The 9,827-nt window shown below is 25.9% G+C and overlaps 1 long non-coding RNA gene across 1 annotated transcript; it reads left to right on the top strand.

The window, feature by feature from the left end:
* The first annotated feature begins 11 nt into the window (after positions 1-11).
* On the top strand, positions 12-9,353 carry LOC111619518. Its single transcript, XR_002755766.1, has 3 exons — positions 12-147; positions 6,621-6,705; positions 9,211-9,353. It is a non-coding gene; the product is annotated as an uncharacterized LOC111619518 (long non-coding RNA).
* Positions 9,354-9,827: the final 474 nt, after the last annotated feature.

Raw genomic sequence — 9,827 nt, 5'->3', positions numbered from 1 at the left:
TCGCCATTTCGGTTACGTTGTTAGTTTTGCTCGGGGAGTGATACAGTTCGGAGTAAAGGTTATTTACTTCGTAATATTTTTTCTAAGATTTCATTCATAAATGAGAGATTATTGGGGCTGGATTCCGTTCATGATATCCTTGTTAAGGTGTGTATTTATGAGATATTCGTTTAAATTTCCGTTGTTATTTTATAATTGCATCATATGTGAAGGTGTGTGAGGTGTACAATTACACTGTTTACAGAATTTGTCATAGACAACGTTAACTTTAATATTGTCTTATGTTTTTAGCCAGACAACCCATTATATGACGTCATAAATGTATTGTGTGATGATCAGGTGTATACTTGAATGTCACTGTAATTTGTAATTAAATGAAGATTGATCCAAGTAAATTATGATTAATATATTATTAAAGATTCTGAATTAATTTTAATGTGGTTTATAAAACAAAATGTTTCATTATTTATAATTTTTCCATTCATTCCTATGTATTTTATGAATTATTTAATTATTCCTTTATTTCTTGTGTAAAATTGAAGTAGAGTGTTTTTATATTGTTTCCAGAAAGTTGAGAAGTTGATTTATGATAATAAAGAACTTACATTTTCATCTTACTTTACACACTTTTTTTTCCACTAAATAATAATAATAAATGATGGAGAAAAATGAATATTTTTAATCATCTTCAAGTTAAAAAACTTATTCAGAAATGGATATTGGAATAGGATGGACAATGGAATGTAATAATTTAAAATATAAAACAAACCTCTGATTGGCAGTCGAAGGTTGTGTGTTTGTATCGAGATGTAAAATTAATATTAAGTATCCAAAAATGCCCTCCGAGTTGGGGATGATGTGTTGTCGTCCTTGTAGTTGACAGCTGTGTTGTTTGTAAATTTCCAGCATTTTCGGGTACTTAAGTAGAGGAAGCTCCTGTGTGATGGTGCTTGCTAAATGCAATTGAAAATGTTTGTTTTTCTGTGTTGTTTTGTGTTTCATGAGCTGGATGTTTGGTTGGGTAAATGTTTTAATAATAATAATAATTTTTGAACTGTAAAAAAGTTTATAGGTGATGGTGACAAACACCTAGATTATGGAATGTCATGAAATAAGTAAAATTATTGCTTTGAATAATGTAGTTGGAACCTTATTGGGGTTGTAGACTGTGGTCATAGGAATATAAAAAGTCAAAGGAATTGATAATCTACGTATGACTCTTCATGGGATATAGACTCCCAAAATCAGCTGCTTTTTAAACATGCAATAGACTTAACAGTGTTATGTAATGTGACTCTGATCGTTCCCTTGTAGTAGTTGGTGCAATACTGTTTCTCATGTTTGAGCTTTTAGCCATCTCTAGTAAATTGGAAAACAGTTAATTTTTAGCATTGTTTTGAGAAATAGTTCTGGATTTTTTTCACTTTTAAATTTTACCCCATTTTTGAGGGTCTTCAAAATTCTAGATACGTCAATTTTCGGGGCTATATCTCTCAAAGAGTCACATGTAATCCATTGGTTCCATTGACTTTTTTCATACCTATGGCCATGCTCTGATAATCATGTCTCAACTGCCTCATTCAAAGCTGAAATTTTACCAGCAGTTATATATATATATGTACTTTTTCATTGGGTAAAAAATTCTTCAGGAGATGGAAGTAATGTGTTCTGACATGTAAGAATGAATTTAACAAGATGCCACTTAGTTTACTTATTTAAAATTTTTAATATTTTTTAAATAATTTAATATACTGTACTATATATATTTTTCAGTGAAAGTTTTTATCATCAAAATTTTGATGAAAATTGTTTTTCATAATTTTTCTAACAATTAATATTTAAAATATCAATAATCAAGAAGTCATTCAAATTTTTGGTCACCATCATTTTTTGTACTGTTGGTACTTTCAGAATCATATGTCTTAAGAATCTTAAGGTTATTTCTTTATTAGACTATTAATTTCTGTTTTTCCTACAATAATAAATTTGATTATCCACAGTACTAAAAATGTCTACACAGTACTACATCATCATTGTGATTTATTCTGAAGTTATATGTGATCAGAATTTATTTTACTTACTTAAATCTTCAAAGTTATAAATGACTAACATATTATCATTAGAAAGTTTTAAAATATATTGAGTTAATATTTGTATTTAAAATAATGTATTTAAAAGTTAAGCTGTCTTACAGAAGTCATTACAAGTTATAAAAAATAAAAATATGATATAGCACATTATGATTAATTTATTTACAACTATAATTTTCAAGAAAACAAAAGAATAGAATTTCCAAAATGTTTGAAAAGTATGATTTAATTTTAACAATTAATAAATTGAAGTTAAGAGTTGATTTATTGATATCACAGCTGCTATTTTATGATTCCAGTCATAATTGCTAATTTGTAAAATTAATATGAAGTTAATCTGAAATATTATTAATCAATGCAATGATAATATGTATAGATATATGAAATGTATGTATACAGGGTGATCAGAATTAAAGTTGTTCTGTTCAGAAGATTCTTTAGATCCAAGCAATAAGCTGATTAACATCAAAACTTATTTACATTCTATTCAAAGGATGTGAAAAAGAAATATGTTAGTCCCAAAATTGTCTGCTACAAGGTAAATAGTGCTGCAAGCAAAGAAATGTGACATGCATAGCCATATAGAATATAGCAACTTCTGTGTCAACATTTCACTGACGGCCAGGTGATTAGCTGTTGGTTTCTGTCCATCTGGCCACTACATTTTCTGGATCTGAATTCACATAGGTTTTCCAGACAGGAATGTTTTTTTATTTTCCATTCCCAAATCCTGAGAAAAGTTGATTGAAAAAGTGGGAAAATTGGCTCCTAGATCCCAGTAATATCCACAATGGGAAATAAATGTACTACTCACAATGTATCTTTTAGACATTTTTCCTATTTATTGCTATATAAACTTACATTGTGTTACAATATTACACATCATCATGCATGTGTGACATCAGAATTAAATAACATGTAACCAGCTAATTTTAACTCTTGTAAATTGAGCACATTTGGTCATGAGGAATGGAAAACAGTTTGTATTTACACAGTAAAATATTTATTTTCATAACCCAGGATTTGACTACAAAGTCATCTTCAGATAAATTAACTAAAGAAATCTAAGGTAGCTCACCTTAATATGACATTTTAGTCAAATCCTGGATTGTAAAAATAAATATTTTTCTATGTAAACAGAAAACTGTTTCTGTTCTCCACAATGAATCAGTTCCACAAAGTGACAACCGATACTACCAACCACATTCAATCACTTTGTTTGCAGCTGATGATTGTGATGTACAGTAAAATCTCATTATTTTGAAACTCAAGGGACAAAAAAACGCAGCTTTGAATTATTTGGGTTCAAATTAGTCAAACTTTTTTTTGAATCAAAGTTTATTGTAATTCTAGAATAAAATTACGACATTATCTTATATAATTTCATCCATTTGTTTACAAATGCATTAATATTATGAGTTATTACTTAAATAATTTAATAAAAAAAAATGTTGGTTGTGTTTACTTAATGAAAACAATGAAAACATAACCAAATTATATTCAAAGCAAGACCTGAAAATAACATATAAAAGAAGCTTAGCTATTATTACAGATCATCAATGAAAATTAAATATAAAAGGTTATTTTGAGAATTCTTGGGAAATATGATTTCCTGTTCTTAATTTCTGAAGGTTTCAAAATGTTGGGAATTTGGAAACCTTATTTCTGGCTGTGGGCCATTTAAAGAATATGATTTATCATGGTAATGTTGCAGTTTGACATACTTTAAAGGACAGTATAGCATTGCCTGTGCAAAGCATCATTGGGAACAGTTGTGGTTAGCTGATTTAAAAGATGAGCAATTGGAGAAAATAAAAAAACAGTTTGCTAGATAAGAAAGAGGATAGAGAAGGAAGTGCAGAAAATAACAGGAAATTCATAGCTGAATGAACATATTGAATATTGAATACATGGTTGAATACATTGTACAGTTCATTGTCTTCAAATTTTACACCTAAACAATGGGGAACACATTGAACAACATTCCCTGCATTGCTAATCAGTTTGTGCAACTTGTACTGGTACAGTATGTCCCCATACAAAAGCATAAATGCTTTTTCATTGTGTTTCTGTTGCTTTGTCTTGAAGTGCCATTTACCCACTTTTGGAACTAAAATGTTTCTTTGCAAAATCCTTTTCCACATCCTTTGAATAGTGTGCACACAAATTTTGGTGTCATTGGTTGTAGCTACAGAGTTCTCTGAATAAGACAACATTAGTCAAGATTATCCTGTATATTCGTGTATTTTATACATAAAATATTTTAAATGCAAACATATTAGAAAACAAAAATAGGAAAATTTTTTTATTAAAAATATAATTAATAAGATTATGTAAATTATTGAAATATTAATTTAACTTGTGCAAGAGACAATTCTACAGCTGGCTATCACTAGTTTAATTGATAGATTTAAGTGATTCTAAATCTATTTGGATAAGCAGTTTAATTTGAAAATTTACAAAAAAAATTATGACATTATTTTCAAAATTTTTGATATTTTCTTTTATTAGGTTATTCTTTAATTGGGTTATTAATTAGTAAAAATGCAAACCAGTGAACCTTGTAAATGAAATTCCAGTATAGTTTAATGCAGATAAAATACAAACGTTTTCGATTTACTTAGATCTTCTTCAGGTTAATGTTCCAAAATGCAAGGAAAAGCTTTGTGTTTTTCTGATTTACTTTATTCCAGTCTTACGGTATTTGAACTTGTTTGTAATTAATTGTTGAAAATAAAATGTCTGATCCTAGTAACTTATATTTAATTTAAATAAAATGTTATTTTTCATTAAATTTTAGAAGCAGTTACTTAGATGATTAACTTATATCAAATTATTTACAAATGTTTTTCTATAATAAATTATTTATAGTCAAATAAAATATTTTATGTAGTGTTTACATATTCAACAAATATTGTAAAAGATATTGTTTACTAAGAAGCTTTACTGTTTTCAGCTATCAATTCCTTTGAGGGCTTACTTTGTACTTTCTTCTTTTTTAAATTGTAACACAGATTATAAAAGCAATCATTTAAAAATTAAAATTTTAATGATTTTTGCTATTATCATCATTTTCAGATATTTAAATTATAACCAAAAGATCTATATAACTTAGTAAAAAAATTCAAATAACTCAAATAGAAAATAGAAAAACAACTGATTTATGAAACCAAGAACATAACAGAAAATTTCAGGTTATATTTTGACCATCATCAGCTGTTTTTAAAAAGAGAATGCAGCATTCAGTATACATATTTCAAATATTTAAATTTGTATAAATTTTTTGTATTTTAAAAATTACAAAAAAAATACGGGATAAAATAACAAATAAAAAAGTAGAATTTATAATAAAATAAATACAAATAAAAGTAAATAAAATTATAAAACCAAAAAGCTGCTAATTATCCAATTTTAGGATATGTTGAATGAGTTCAGTAACCTCTATGTTCTAGAGAGTTTGTGGGCTTTATGTTTATTTATAACCTCATTGTTTTTGTTGAAATAATAAATATATAACTTCTAGTATTCTGAAATCCTAAAATTATGTTTTTTAATTATATGAGAATGATTTCAAGTGATTTTAACACTTTAAACATAGGCCCACTGAGCTAATGATGTAGTAGTTAAGGTATCAGCGTTACTAATTGAAAACATTATTAAGGAAAAAAAATTATCAAGGATGTGAAGAGTAGTGAAAATCTGTAAATGAATTATGGTAGACCCATCATTAATGGACAAAAAATTTCTGTTCTAAAGGAAATATTTGGAATTATGAATAGAGTAGAATCTGTGTTAAGTAAAAAAATTTTTAATTTGCAAATACAGCATATAAAAATGTTGGGTCAATGAGTATAAATTACTTAATGTGCATTATATTACAATATTTTATTCTTACTTTTATATTATAATAACGTTTTAATACATCTTCTATGGTACATTGTAAGCTTGTTATTAATATATGTTTGCAAAATACATCTGATTTAAAGGACTTTGGTAATAGCAGAAAACCTTCCTTTCAATTAGGCCACTTAATTCATGTCCTTTAGTATTTAAAATAATTTTTTTCCATTTATTCTTCATATTCTTAAAATTGCATACCTTTAATGAATAGTTTTTGCAACTGATTCTATTCATTATAGAAAGTTGTTACAAAGCAACATTAAAAAAAATTAAAACAGATTTCTGAAAAATTTTTTGGAATTCTTTTTTCATTAAAATGTTTAGTTTTTGACATTTTCTGTTATTTATTCATTAAATTATTTTAAATTAAATTTTGAATTTTCAGTTCCAAAGAGAATATAAAATAATTTTTTTAAGTAAATAAATCATTTATAATAATGCTTAACATTCTATTGATATTCTGTTATATCAGTTTATGTGATATACCTGTATGTATTTATATTATTATTCTATTTGCTTTTATAATTAAATTATTTAAAATTCAGATGAAATATATTGCATATTGTATTTATTCATAACAGTAATGGTTTTACTTATAAATAATTCTTAGATATTCTTTATTAATTTTAGAAACTAAACTCAGCTGGCGAAATTGACTGGCTGACAATTCATGCTGAGTTGTGTCAATCCGCACTCTTTGCCATATTTTAAAAAGGTATGTTGTTTATTACTATAAAAGTTTTGAAATTGAAAATATTTTATTTAATGTTATGTTCTTATATATATATATATTTTTTTTTAATTAAAAATAAATAAATAAGCTTTTAAAAACCATTATTAATTTTTAATTTTACTTATTTTTAAAAATTAATGCTGGATTTTTAAGGGTTTACATATTTATTTTTACTATTTCATTTACTACATACAATATGTTTCATTTTTTTTTTTCTATTCGAATTCAAATTTGTATTGATTTTTATTCTGTTGTTTCTTTATCAGGTTACATTTCAGTTTTCATTACAGATAAACAGCTTTTTCATTTTAGCACTTTACTTATTACTAATATTTTTTATTCATTATTGTAAAGATTTCTGCTGTGTGAGATTTGTAATATAATAATAAATGTTTTAATAAATAATAATTTTTTTCTATTATCATATTCTTTATTGATCTGTGAATAATCAGATTTTAGAATTACAGTATTTAAATTTAAAAAGTCTTCATCTTTCCTGCTTTTTTTTAATCTACCTTCCATTCTTTGGGTGCTAACAGGATTTATTAATCATACCCATCATGGGTTCAGCCAGACTCACATATGGAAACTCTGCATGGTTGTGGACAGGGATAAGACAATTAAATTACTGTCTAATTATTAAAATTATCATGCTGAAACAACTATACTTACTTCTAGTATCATATTTATTTGAAAGTAACTTTGAACTTAAAAATTGCTTGGTGAAAATTCAACTAGTGTTTACATATTCAACAAATATTGTAAAAGATATTGTTTACTAAGAAGCTTTACTGTTTTCAGCTATCAATTCCTTTGAGGGCTTACTTTGTACTTTCTTCTTTTTTAAATTGTAACACAGATTATAAAAGCAATCATTTAAAAATTAAAATTTTAATGATTTTTGCTATTATCATCATTTTCAGATATTTAAATTATAACCAAAAGATCTATATAACTTAGTAAAAAAATTCAAATAACTCAAATAGAAAATAGAAAAACAACTGATTTATGAAACCAAGAACATAACAGAAAATTTCAGGTTATATTTTGACCATCATCAGCTGTTTTTAAAAAGAGAATGCAGCATTCAGTATACATATTTCAAATATTTAAATTTGTATAAATTTTTTGTATTTTAAAAATTACAAAAAAAATACGGGATAAAATAACAAATAAAAAAGTAGAATTTATAATAAAATAAATACAAATAAAAGTAAATAAAATTATAAAACCAAAAAGCTGCTAATTATCCAATTTTAGGATATGTTGAATGAGTTCAGTAACCTCTATGTTCTAGAGAGTTTGTGGGCTTTATGTTTATTTATAACCTCATTGTTTTTGTTGAAATAATAAATATATAACTTCTAGTATTCTGAAATCCTAAAATTATGTTTTTTAATTATATGAGAATGATTTCAAGTGATTTTAACACTTTAAACATAGGNAAAATTTTTATATTAATTAAATTTTATTTATATTATGTTATTCTTTTTTTAAGCTAATTATTAGTCATGATTTACAAGATAATTTTGAGAAACACAAAGTAATAGCATTTGTCTATTCAAATTCAAATTTGTATTGATTTTTTCTTCTGTTGTTTCTTTATCAGGTTACATTCAGTTTTCATTACAGATAAAAAGCTTTTTCATTTTAGCTCATGCACAGCCACCTTCAAAAGAATTTATTGGATGATGATATATTTTTTCTATTGCTTGTATAGCTTCAGGGCATATTGCTGTAAGCCATCTTTTGTGTCCTGTAATGTTGCTTTTACCTCATTTGATGACTCGAAACATTGAAAGAATGATCTCAAATCTTTTATGATGGATGGACTCACACAAATGCCACATTTTACACTCAGATATGTAGTGTTTGTGTGAATCTATTCATCATAAATGGCCTGAGATCATTTGTTGCTGTTTTAAGCCATAAAAAGAAGTAAAAGCAGCATTGCAGGAGGCATTATGGATGAAGACATGCTACTATGTAAATCTTTTATATTCATAGTTTTAAATTTAAAATAAACATGGTCATCTGTTTTATCTGAGTTTTCAATTATCCAAGGTAGCATTGGTTCACATTATCTTGGATAATCGGGGTTCTACTGTATTTGCATCATTATTCTAGAATACATTTTGAATTTACGATCTGCCTGGGTTTACAAATAGAATCGAAAACATAGCAGACAAAAAAAGGAAGTGAGTGAAAATTAATAATATGTTAAACAAAATTGTATAAAAATAATATTTGTTTTTGATCCAAATTTTGATATAACAGATTTTTTCTAAAAATTTAATAAGTTAATTAAAAGTTAAAAAGTTAATAAGGCTAGAAATTAGTGAGAAAGGTTTTGTGCTGATAATCTTAGAAATAGTTCTAGCCACATATGCATAGTAGTTTTTCTAAAAATATGATAAAATTAAATAGTTTGCAAATTAAGTGAAGAATGTGAAATTTTTTTAAATGATAATTTTATATTCTCTATAGCTGTTCACATCATTTGAAAAAATGGATGGTGTGCTTCAGCGACATCTATCACGTATTTATAAACGTGAATCACGAGATAGATTAATTGAAATTCCAAAAAGACAAGTTCGTTCCGAAAGAATTAATCATGATGGAGATATATTGAGGTACTTTAATTAACTGAAATCTAATTTATAAATTATTCTATTCATCAGCCGATAAACACGATATAAAGCAAAATTCACAGCAGTTTATATTTTAATTACTTATGTAAATTTAACTGAGAATTTCTCAGTAGAAAGAGATTAAACTAAATTTAAAAAATTATTTTAGGGAATCACATGGGCTATGTGCCGACAAAGATTCCTGTTGATAGGACTGTATTTAGGTGTCAGACATTTCGATTTACTCGAAAATGTGCACTCTGCCGAGTGTGAAAGCAGAGAAATTAAATAAGTTATTTTTGNTATTAAAATTTAGCATATTTAATTCCAGCTAATAATTATTATTTCAGTTTTAATTACATTTATATTACAATTTTAAATACAATCTGTACCATTTGTAAACTAAATCCTCTTACTTTGCAAATATAAACCAAACTTGATTCATACTCTACAGTATTTTCTTCTGTGCAGAAC

Source organism: Centruroides sculpturatus, unplaced genomic scaffold (assembly GCF_000671375.1).
Source record: "Centruroides sculpturatus isolate CEXI.00-Female unplaced genomic scaffold, Cexi_2.0 scaffold179, whole genome shotgun sequence".
Taxonomy (NCBI): domain Eukaryota; kingdom Metazoa; phylum Arthropoda; class Arachnida; order Scorpiones; family Buthidae; genus Centruroides; species Centruroides sculpturatus.
This window is presented reverse-complemented; position numbering and strand designations above follow the sequence as displayed.